This window comes from Amblyomma mixtum, chromosome 6 (genome assembly GCF_055824585.1).
Source record: "Amblyomma mixtum isolate Tamu chromosome 6, ASM5582458v1, whole genome shotgun sequence".
NCBI classification, from domain to species: Eukaryota; Metazoa; Arthropoda; class Arachnida; order Ixodida; family Ixodidae; genus Amblyomma; species Amblyomma mixtum.
The window spans coordinates 114378060-114390392 of NC_143017.1; the positions used below are offsets into that span (position 1 = coordinate 114378060).

A 12333-nucleotide genomic window follows, 5' to 3' on the forward strand; every position below is an offset into this window, starting at 1 on the left:
CAACAGTAGACCCAATCGCGAGGCGAGGCTCTGTTAAAACTGTCAAACCAAATTAGTAAAGCAAAGATTTAGGGAATTTCGCTAGTGCGATTACTTTAGCGCTGAGTTTACGCATGTGGGTCCTGGCAGTAATTTTCTCTGATCAGTCTCATAAGTACATGCCAGGCTCTCCTGCCTAAATGCAAGTGGTTTGTCTAGATATTTTTCTTTTTTCTTTTTTTTTTAACTTTGACGCTGCTTCAGGCCGGTACAAAAAATGTTGAAAATTGATACCGTTCTAAAATGCCTTCGTTCCTTAGCGTGTATCGAAATATCAGGGCACGGGCGTTTTACATTTCGCTTCCATCCATAGCAAAAAAAAAAAAAAAAACGCGAATATGAAAGCGCCCCAGGCAAACAGTCAGCGAAGGCGTATGAATCGGCGCTGCGCCATAGCACACGTTGAGAGGCCGACCCCCGCGCACAACAATGAGCTGTCCGCTACTCCCTCGCTGCTTCGGGCAATCGACTCACGCTTATTCTTTATGCTTTATGGCGCCACGTTTTCGCTGTCCGCGTTCACGCTTGCGGGAGTACGCAGCCGGCCGCAGACTTAATTTTCGTTGCCGGACTTCCAAGAGCTACCGTGTTTGTAATAGGGGCATTGTTGCATGCGCGCGCTGTCGCTCCAAGAATGGAACGAGAAAGCGGAGATTCGTAACGTGGCTTGCTTCTCTCTGTGCAATCTAAAAGAAACCACGAATACTTGCCCTCCGTAAAAAAAAAAAAAAGTTACAGGGAACAGGATACAGAGCCCCATGATAACCACGACACTACTATTGAACGGGATCGGGGTGGATTCTGTTCCTTTATTTTTTTTTTTTGTCATTTGATACAGCACATCCACGCCCTTGTTAGCGCCCGGAACGGGCAGGCGCGGAGGGTGAAAACACTGGAAAAAGAATCTTTACTCGAAGTCTGGTTGCTTTCGCTGTGGCAACAGCTTCAGTGCAGTTATCTGCCGCGGTTTGCTATAAGTTATTAAATTAAGGCCTGATTGCGTGAGTAATGCCCTGTATATATATATTAAATATATAGCTTCTAAAAAGAACCTGAGGCGCCTGTTCAAAACCTCACCACAAGCGCGCAGAAGCGCATATCGTCGACAAGGCAGTCTTCGCCGCCGGTGGTAATATAAACATACACTGTCAAAGCGCAATGGCTGTCAGGACGAGTAGCATCAAGTCCGGTATTTAAAGTCTGCGCTCTTAGTATGTTTTGTAGTACGCGCACATTGCAGCCGATTAATGCGTTGCTTCTTTGGTGTCCTCGTTTTTCGCGCCGCTGAATGGTGCATCATGTGGAGCCGACTGTTGTCAGATGGTTTGAATAAAGGAGATACTTAGGCGACGTAACAATTAAGTGCAGCTTTGGAGGGAAAGAAGCAGCTCGCAATAGTAGAAGCTATACTGCATATAGGGCTCAGAAAACAGCCATGAAATTAAACTGGGCATGTATATATGCCGGAACGGCTCGGAAACGAAGATGAATGAAGTCTAGTGACACGATTAAGCTGCGCCTTTGTGACGTAGTCCGCATAAGGCGCCCCTCCCTGTTCCCCTCTTTTGGCCTTTCACTGCTGTCTCCACATTACAACAAATGCCGCCGCATTGTCCGTCTTTTCCGGTGAGGGGGTAGGGAGCCAGCTCTATGTACAACGGAAATAAAGGCAGAAGGGGAAGCGGGGAAAGTAGGGGTGATCCGCGCCACCCAATGCATAGGGAAAGAAGGCCTTTGAGCGTTTTTTGTTACGTCACAGCGCAGGGAAAGAAGGAAGGAAGGCAGACAGGTGGAGGCAGGTTGTGTTTGCATCCTGTCCTGAAGTGCGGCATCATTCTTGCCGGAAACTGTGCTTCGAACCTCGAAGTAAAAAAAGGGCTTCCTCGTAATGCTCTCGCCTCTAACTAACCTTGTAGACTCATCGGGAACGAGTGAGGGTTAGATGAAAAGAAAGAGTATGAAAAGCAAGTATGAACGTGAGCCACCCAATCGCGTCCTTTGCGCACCGCTTTCAACGATCCCTGCGCCCCACATTGGCGGTGCTCTTTTTTAAGCATTCTTTATTCTTTTCGGCACCCTTGTCCTTGTTGTTTGTTTGGTCGCGTGTTACCGGGCCCACTTGTTTTCTTCAGCTCACTGCATTGAATCCACTGCCCTCCCCTCGTTTTTTTCCTTCATCCTTTAGATCTTCTATTCCCGAGTCAGCCCGACCCGCTTCCCGTTCTGTCCTACTGACCGACTTGGGGAGTTTCCTTCTAACGGGTACAGAACCGGTTCAAGGCCATTGCAACTGAAGGGGTTTTTGCACATCCTTTATGTTGACTCGACGCCTTCCCGACTCATAATTTTTTAACCGATTTGGGAGTACTTGGCACGTCACTGTTTTCGTGTTGTTGTCTTCTGAAAGAACGCGAAGCATGACAACTTACGTGAAGTTATAGGAAACGGTTATTCTTGTGTGTTTTAACCCTCGCATGGTGCTTGGACACTGACTGCGTCTCTCTGAAACAAATGCGTTCGAGATATTTGCGCACCGACAATATGGAGTATGCTCCAAAGGTTGAAATGCATTCTAGCGGCCCGTGGCTTCTTAGCACCGCAGAACATTGTGGAAGCGGGAGACTGCGATGCTTCTGAGCAGAGGTGGTCAACGGCTTTCAAGAGGTCGTTAAACGCGGCTCTGCCCTGTAGCGGCGACCGTTGAGGCAACAAGCGATCCGTGACAGGCTTGACACTTGCTCCGGGCGAGCGGCAAGGGCGAAGCGTGGTGTCGTTTAGATGTTTGCTTTATTATTGTTAATCAACAGAGCAGCTTCCTTTTATTGCTGCTGCCGCTGTTTTGCGTAGTACTTTCTTCTATTGCCCTAGATGTCAACGGAAGACCCATTCCCTTATTGAAGGCCTACACTTACGAATAATGGGCTGCTTAATTACGATGAAACGGTGCCAGCTAACGCTACTACTCTCTCTCGGGGTCTAGTTAGATTTTCGAACTGTGCTAGCTCTAAGTCGCAGCACTTTTGTCTGTGTGCGAGGGCAGCTGCTGACTCCTCAAGTGTACGTAATGTTTTTTTTTGCGTTAGTATAATCTAAAATCTGCACAGTGTCACGTACTGGGTAGACATTCGCCGTAGATTATCCAGCCCCCATGGGAAGTTCTTACGATGTTGGAGGAGGGGAGGTAGACACGGCCGTTTGGACATCTGTGAACTGTCCTTTTAAAACAACGTCCTAGTCCCACAAAACTCAGTCTTCATCCAGCAGTGCATTGCATTGCCTCTCGACTCACAAAGGGCCATGCTTACGCTGACGCCCGTGGCCCGTTTCCGTTGGCCTATCGCCGCGCTCGTATCGCGGGACCGCCGTAGTACGTTGCCCAGCACGAGTGTCGACAAGCGTGGGCGGACGGATCTCTCGCAGCGATAACACGCCAGTGATTCAATCTCTCCTGCAAGGTTCGTTGGCTTCTCGCAATTTGGGCTTGTTTGGCGTCTCAAAATGCACGCACGTAGTACCCTTCCAGCTTCTCCCCCTTCCCTCTCCCTTTCTTCTTTCTTAGCCGCACCTCCCAAACGAGTCTTTAGAACGCTCACTGCATGCAGTGTTTGGTCGTGTGATAGCTCTTCTGCGAATTCTATTCCTAGTCGGCTGTTTTCTACGTATGTGAGCATGTGCGCCTGCTAACATCACAATTGCGTGCTGCTTGCCCCAGTCTCCCCGTCCATCCGATTTCCTTTATCCTTTTATGCGTAGCATATTGCAAATTTGCAATCACTCAGTTCAGCCCTTGGGCGCGGCCGGGCAGCCACCAAACCACGTGACGTGACGTCACGTGGTTTGGTGACGTAACGTCACCAAACCACGTAAAGAAAAGAAAAAAAAGGAAAGAAAGGAAAAATAAAAAAAAAACAGAAAAAGGACGCCTGAGCATGGTGGCGGTTCCCACCGCCCCGTTTCAAAGGGGGCGCTCCTATCCATCCATCCATACGTCAGGGAGGAAAAGCTGCTGAGAAAATCGAGTGCCGCCAAGCAATACCTCGCGCAAAAGGACCACGCAATATGCAACGCATTCTTGGCTTAACCAAGCTAAGCCTGGGCAATTTTTTTTTCTTGTCAATATTTCTCGGCACGAACCAAGTCGTATTAGAGGGAACAAACTTCCATTCTGTTTATGTAATTATTTTCCGTGTATGCAGCGATGGTACACAATGGCTTTAGCGGACGTTCTGTAAAGGCTTCGAATCTGATTGTTATACTTATGATCTGGCGTGTATAAATCCCTCCATTGAGACCTGACGTCTTTATATATATATATATATATCGGTTGCGAGAGCATGAAATACTTGACTGCTTACAGGTGTATTTAGCGAAGTATACGCTTCGTTAAAGGAAACATATTTATTCCACTCGACGTTTCGATCGAAACGTCGTATACATATATATATATATATATATATTAAAGCTGATCCGCGTGGCCTACTAATGCCCGTGAGCGGTAATATATGGGACAAAGAGTTCTGAGGCCCCAGAAATAATTTCGGACTACCGTGAAGTTTCATAAAACCGCAGATCTGTATGTGATATAGGTGTGCTATAGCGAATTTCTCGATACAGAAAAAATAAAAATAAACTAGTCTTGCACGGTCATTTCTAGGCTGTCTCTCTTTTTTTTTTCGCAGACAGCGCCGCTTGCAATCTGGTAGGAACCAGTGTTGTAGGCGTTACCGAAAAAAAGTAACTAAATACGTTACTCGTTACGCTAAGAAAAAAAGAAGGCGTTACCGCCCTACGTTACCTACAAAAAAAGGTAACGCGTTACCGTTACCGAAAAAAAATATCGCACGTTACTTTGCCGTTACTCCATGGCCATGAATTTTAATCAGTGCGTCTTCGCTGTAACTGTAACCCATAGCTCGTCTTCTCTGAAAGGCTTAGTCACGAATTTTTCCCTCTCTGCTCTGTCGTTGTTGATGTTGTTCTCCTTGATGTTGATGCGGAGTCGTAGAGGGCGGGTCTCGTGAGTGACCCTGGGGACGTACTTCGCTACGGGTGAGATCAGACAGGTGTGCAGGTCTTCTGATGGTGAGGCGCTTGGAAGGCTTCCATCAAGAAATTATTTAATACAAATATATACACAACCGATTTACATATGCCGAAAAGATAGCGGCCTCTCCGCTTCAACTAAAAGTACAAACTCAAACTTCCACGACTCCGGACCACCGCTGGCCACCACACGGCCAACCCGTACGGCCGCCGCTCAACCAACTCGCGTCTCCAACTCTACGCTCTCGGCCCCGGGACCACCACCGGCCACACACGACCGATCTGTCCGGCTGCCACACACCCAACCTCGGCGCTCTCCTTCGCGCGCACCCATCTCGTCACATTCGCGCCAAAACTCCATCCTCAGCCAATAGGCAATCCTCCCGCCAAAACTTACTTTTTAGCCAATAGATTACTTTCCCGCCGTCGTTTAGAAGTAAGCGGTCACAAGGCAAAAGACAAGTAAACAATATAAAACACACGCCTCGCTGTAAGCAGCCATGGCTAACTAAAAGCTATTACAACAAGAAGAAACAAACACAATTTAAAACACACGCTCCACTGTAAAGCCTGTTTCACATGCAAGCGAATATGCTAGCGAATCCTGCCGCCGCGACGAGCGGCGAGGTTCCAACAAGTTGGAAATTTTCGCTGCGTCGCGCCGCTCAATCGCTTGCATGTGAACCAGCCTTTAGCCGCTCTGGTCAGCTAGCAAGAACGAAAACAAGAACAGCGCCAGTCCACCCCAGCCGTTCTGTCGTCGTCTCGTGTTTCGGACCGATTTCCTAGAAGAAACCATTCCCCACTCGCTGGGGTCGAGAACCGCGACCCTCGCACGATACGCCGTTTTAAGTCCCTCTCCTTTTGTCTGCGCATTCCCCTGCTCCCTTTCGGCGACACTCCTCACACTTTACCACGACGCACGCTAGCTGCGGCGTGACAGGCTTGTTTTCCAACCGATAGGTCTCAGACCCTAACGACACGCTCATACTCTTCAAGCGAATGGAAACTCCCGATGGTCGCACTCTGCTTGCAACAGAGTCTAGGCAGAAAAAGGAGGGAGGCCGTCCTTGGTCACAGTCCTGTGGGGAGTGCGTTGTTCCTTGTACTGCCGGGAGAAAGTTGGAGTGAGTGTTGTTGAGCAGAAAGTTTTTAGAAAGATTAAGCTGCATTCGATTCAGCCGTGGTTTTCTGCACCGCCGGAACCGGTTCACGGTGCGCTTCACCAAAGCGCTCGATTCACAGCGCCCCCTGCACCACCGTCCGCGATTGATTTTGGTGCAGTCGTGGTGCCGCTTCGGTGCAAAGAACCGTGGCACCCTCAGAGACGGAGGTGCAGGATAGTGGTGCACGTGTTTGACGGCGTAAGCAGACGACGCGTGCAGCCGACGAAATGTTTGTTAACATCAATGGACAACTAAAGGAAGTTTTCCCAGTGATCGACGGATCCGGCGTCATTCTGCGACGCCTCTTGAATTCCAAGCTGAAACACCTAGCTACTACGCTTTCGTAGTAGTAAGGGATTCTGTAGCGGTTCATCCGAACTAACTGTGTTGCTGTAAAAGAAAGCACCGCGTCGGCTTCCTCATTTTCGCTGTCGGACGATTCCGAAAATTCCATAGAAATGGATTCGGCGATGTCGTCGTCCATGACTCCACGAGGCACGAAAAACAGACGCGACGCACCGCAACACAATACACCACGACGGACCGAGAACCGGATAGCAGACGACAAGGCTTGTGCGTGCACGCGCTCGATTGAAAATCTCTGCACCAGTGATTTATGGCGCTGCTGACACGCTGAACCTGTACCAAAAAACTGGAATTGCACCGCGCCGGCACCACCGGAACCAATTGGTGCAGAGAACCAGTTCTGAATCGAACAGACCTTTAGTATCACTGCAGCTCGCACAGGAACAGAAACCCATTTCCTTTTTTCCTCTACTGCGGTGCTACAGCTGGTTGGCTGCAATCCCCTTTTGTGTGCTGTACCATTGTACACTTTCGACTGCTCTTGGGGCCATCTTGAAGTAAACTGGCGACATTCCTGATTTTACTCAGAAGACCACAAGGAATGCAGAGTGTCGCCTGGGAACGATACCTTCTGGCTGGTAAACAAGGTTACGGAGAAACTGACTTACAGATTTCTGCAAATGGTCCAATGGTTGTGTGTGTGAGTGGTTTGGGGGTGACAAGTGTGTGAATGAGTGTTCGTGTTTTTTTTTTAGTTTAGTGCGTCGTCAAGGGCAGGTGTTTTCTGGCATGCATGCGAGCCGCAACAAGGGTCGTCGAGAGCAACTGTAGATTTTGTTTATTTGCAACGTAATTTTCGGCGTTTTTTTCTCTGAAAGAGAGGCGGAGGGAGAATATTTAAATAAAAAGTAACTAGTAACGTGACACCTCACGTTACCGAAAAATGTTAACGTAAGTACGTTTCCCTTTACAGTTCCAAAATGGTAACGAGTACGTTACTAAGTTACCGAAAGAAGTAACGCGTTACCGACAACACTGGTAGGAACACGCTGCATGTTATCGGCAAGACCATCATTGGTGTCTGCTGTTGGCCCATGTGTATTTCTGTCCCCCCATTTCGAAGATTATGCGGTATTCAAAACAGTTCTTCAGGAATCACCAAAAACAAACCATCACAACAAATCGTGAGAAATTGTGCTAGGCATTTGTAGGCTCGCTAATTCACTAATTCGTCAGCCTTTGCCTTGCTGTACAGAAGAGACGAGTTGATGAGGAGACCATGGCAGGTCACGAACTGACGATCTTCTAACACCCCGGCATGACCTGCAGCCCGATCGCTCGTGCACTTTCCGCTGATTGTTCATTTATTTCCTTTTTCTTGTCTTTTTCTTTTGAGCGTCTTGCTTTCACGGTCTAGCGGCACAAAATAACTCCGCGATCCTCCCAGCCTCACCTTCAAAATACAGCAGCCGGCGGTGGGCGCTCTTAATCGTTAGAAACGTATAAACCTTCAACGGTGAAGGTTAGTGAGGCATCAGAGGCAACACCGGCGCCTTTGCAGCGCGGTGTGTGATACAGGGGAGGAGAGAAGCGCATCGTGACCCAGCAATCTGCGAAACTCTACTCGCGTGAGATGCGAATTGCAGCAGGTGAGAAGAGTGCGTACGGGACGGAGCGCGCATACTAGCGAAACAACGTCTGCCTGCCAGAAATCGTGTTAGCACAGTTGGCGCCTGCATAACCGACAACAACAACCGCCAGAGTGCGCTTGCAGCCTTCCTTTGTTCCTCTCTCTGGTTGTTTTGTTTGGGAAGGCATAAATAAACGGCGGTGATACGTGCGTCAGTGAGCCACCGAAGTTTTCGCAGGCTTAGCGCGCGTTCAATTTTGTTTCTTTCGGGTAAGCTGCACTTTGATGAAGGTGGATATATATGTGGAATATTTTGTATATTCAGTGGATGTGGCGGCATAACATGGGACAAGTTTGTTTAACTTCACTTTAACAAACAGCATTGCGGCTTTATATATATTTTCTCTTTCTTAAGCAACAACAATAAAGAAGACCCATTTCCAAAGAAATTACCAGCTAATATTAAGTGCGCCGTCGTCTACGGGAAGCCATTAGAGTATATAAAAATTTTATGGAACTTGTACATATCGAAGAGTAAAAGTCTACCTGCAAAAATGGCTGTTCAGAACGCGGTAAGCATTGCCGTGATCACGTGTGATCACGCCGCGCCACTTAAACCAGAGGTAAGCCGTTTCTAACGTAGCGCGTTAACAAGCTTGCGGAAGCTTTGTTAACTCGGCTGCTCACTGAGCCTTTCTTCGTAAACGCTCGTTTAATAAGTTTAAGAAAAATATAAGTATATAGGAAGAAAACAGATCAAATGAAGAAACAAACCTACGCGGTTGTAGCCTTGTGCATAAGTGCACCCAGCACAGTCTGGAGACATTAATGGAGTGCGTTTTAAACGCCACTCTTTTTTTTCGCGCTCGTCGCTCGCGACTCCACCGGCGCGATACCGGGGCAATTAGTCGCGCCGGTGGCTTACGGCGCTAAATTACTCCCCGGACGGGCGCGTCGCAAAAACCGATCTTGTAATCGGCTCACTTACGTCACACACGGACTGCGAGCAGCTCGAGTGCGTCCGGACATCCTTGAGGCTGCAGGCGGGTCTTGCCGAGGTGCGAGTCAAAAATTGTTTGTGAGACAATTATATGCGTAATTCATGGAAATTTCTACAAGATGGCTGCTGCCAGTCTGCAACGCACAGCAGAAGAAGAAGCGCTTAAAGGTTACTTACTGCTCGTTGAGGTTGACATTGAGACTGTCTTGTAGGAGTGTGGCCGTAATATATGTAACCCCGCTGAGGTAATCTTTCCCTTATCTTTGCGCCTGGGTGGATTCTGCGCGCTCCGTCCTCGGCGCGTATACGTAACGGCGGATTCTTCGCTGTCTGTCTTCTGCTGCCCTGCTCGGCTTCGTATGCGAAACGTGCGCCTCGCTGTAAAGATGTTACGTATACACAATGGGCGCATTATAATGACGCCTGTGCTGCAATCTTCTTATGCGCCGGGTGGGTCTTCTGTTTTCGTGGCCATGCGACATAATACCTCCCTTGGAAGATGTTGTTTGAAGCTGGAACGCATTGCGCGCTATGATGCGGGTGTTTGGCCGGGACTTGTTTGCGTATATCACAATCGAAACCTGCCGAGTTGGCGCGGGACGAACGCAGCGTTCTGATTAGCTGTGAAGCGACGTCGAGGCACCGTGACGCTAAGACTCGCCGTAAGTGGTGCCTTCCTGGACCCTGTCGGACCTCATCTGTAGAAGTGAAGCTGTCAATGGAAATGCGAAGCCAAACTGCAGGTACAGCCGGCCAAATCTTTAGCTGGCGTGCGCGGCGGTCGCGTTTTCCGTGCTGCTGCAACTTGTGACGTGGCAAACTTGCGAAAATATCAAATCTAAGCACAGGCTCACTAAGCCCGTGCGTAATACTGAGCTTTCCACAAGTTACCTTCGTAGCAAAGCACGTGAGCGTAGAAAAACCTGCCGTCACGCACGCCAGCTAAAGATTTGGCCGGGTGTACCACCGGAGGACAAGGCATGGGCGAACCGGGCAGCGGCTGTTCGCATTCCGACGTTTCGGCCGCGAAGAGCAGCCGCGACGGCGGCCAACCTTGCGTCAGCGTCGCCGCTAGACGGGGATTCGCGGCGCAGACAAGGCAAACGCATACTGTCCACCCGCCCGCACGGGTGCCTGATTAGCCGCAATAAAGGATTCCTCCTCCAGCCCTTGCCGCGGCGCAGACCCGTGCTTCTCCTCCACCGTGAGGCGCACACGCACAGCACAAACACGAGCTCGCTATTCTTCGCCCAGAAGGTCACAGCAATCGGCCGCCCCTGCCGCGGTTCTTTTCTGTGGAAACACCTTCGCCGCGAAGGCTGAGTCAGGGGAGTGCGTCCTTAACGGCGCACGCTCGGAGACAATCGGCGAGCCGCTTTCGTTGTTTCTTCTCCTCTCCCTCTGTGCGCGCTCTTTTGTTGCCACCATTCGTCGCCTGGCTTCGGCCAGGAATACACGCCTCGCCCGTCGGCCAGCGCGTGCGTGCATGGTGGGGCGAAAAAAGCAGCGATGCCCCCTCCGCCTCCCCCCTCTTCCCTGTTGTTGTCATGCTTGCGCATACTGCTCGTTACGTGCTCCATGGCGGCAGCGGCGATTGAAGCTGAAGAAGCGTCGCCGCAGCGCCGAGGAAGAGGGGAAAAAGAGCCGCAATGTTGCCACCGTTCTCTCTCCCCACCCTCCCTCCCATTTCTTGATCGTCTCCTCTCTTGTGTTGGCGATGATGGCGGTTCTCCATGGACGACGCCACCCGCACCTTTTCGGCGCCTGTCTTTACGACCGCCGCCGTGCTGTTGGGGGTGACCGGTAATGGCACCGCCGTGGTTGGGAGGGGGGCTACTATACACACTGTACACACGCTGTACACCGGCTCTCGGTGGCCGTGCCAACGGCGGAATGGCTTGTCTCGCACCGTTGCTCCCTGCCTCAGCGACGGCAGTACAGGTGCGCCTGTGTTTGGGCTGGCGCAGCTGATCTCTCCCCCGGCTGCGTCCAACCGTCGAGCCACGCTCAGAAGTGTCCGTACGCGCCGTCTTTTTCCCACGACGTCGTTCTGCCGCACTTAGAAGCTATCGAGTTTATTAAAAGTAATGTGACCATCGAACAACGTTGCAATTGTTCTGTTTTCTAAAAGGAGGGCGGGGGTAGGGGGAAGGTGATGCAGAATGCGTTCATCAAGAATAGGTAACTTTGCCAGACGCAACCAAATTAATATCCTTAGAGCTCCACACAACAATAAAGAGTCGTTCAAGTTAAATATTTCAGTCACCTGCAGCCTCAGCATTGATTTTACCCTGCATTTTGAAAAAAAAATTCGTCCTTCATGACATCTGCTTCTGCTAACTTTTCAGCGGCCACCTTAGGAAGCATTTGCTTAACCACGAAGGCAGTTCTTTTTTGCTTTACCGCAATCTAACCTACTCTTAATCATTTAGCGCGTTACTTAGTCTGTTCACCGAGGCGCGCGTTCTGCTTTTAACAGGCGTGCGAAATTGAGTGCTTGTGTGTGTCGGGACAGAACCGAGCAAGTCCTGGCAGATTAACGAGATACTAATCCCACGTGTAGCCAACAGCAGCCTCAACCTCGAAAATGGGAGACGCCAGTCAGACTAAGCACGCGCGCTACTGAAAACAAACCTGTCTACGCCAAGCCAGCTTTCTTCCCCGATTACGTGTGCGTGGGCACCTCAGAAACGAACGGACCTACGCTGAGGCCCGCTCAATAAAGAAACCGCTTCAAAGCTGCCTGGTCCTCCGGCGTCTCTTCGCTCTCGGCTTCTTAGTTTTCCTTTTTTTTTTTTATCGCACACAGCCCCCGCGCCGCACTTCGTTTCTGTGCTCCTTTCCTTTTCTCATCAGTGTTTGCAAGGAATCGCGGCTCGTCTTCTCACTGTGAGCTCCATTCTTTGCGCTCTCCTATTCCATTCTCGCCTAGCCCAGCCAACTCGCGCGACTCCATTGAGAGAAACGCGCGCTTGCAGAAACAAACAAACCCAGAAGGACAACACTCACGGGGTCGTTTTTTATTCATACTTCAGAGAAAACAGGAGGGGGGGGGGTTGGTGCGGCCGGAAAAGGAGTCCATCATGTGGTTTACTTTCTTTCCGTCTTGTTTTTTGTATTATTCCTTTCCTTCGGGCAGTCCTCTGGCA

General features: G+C 50.0%; 1 protein-coding gene across 4 annotated transcripts in view; it reads left to right on the top strand.

The window, feature by feature from the left end:
• The window catches only part of pnt (ETS transcription factor pointed), a 196877-nt gene that overhangs the window by 114472 nt on the left and 70072 nt on the right, over positions 1–12333 (top strand). The window lies entirely within an intron of this gene.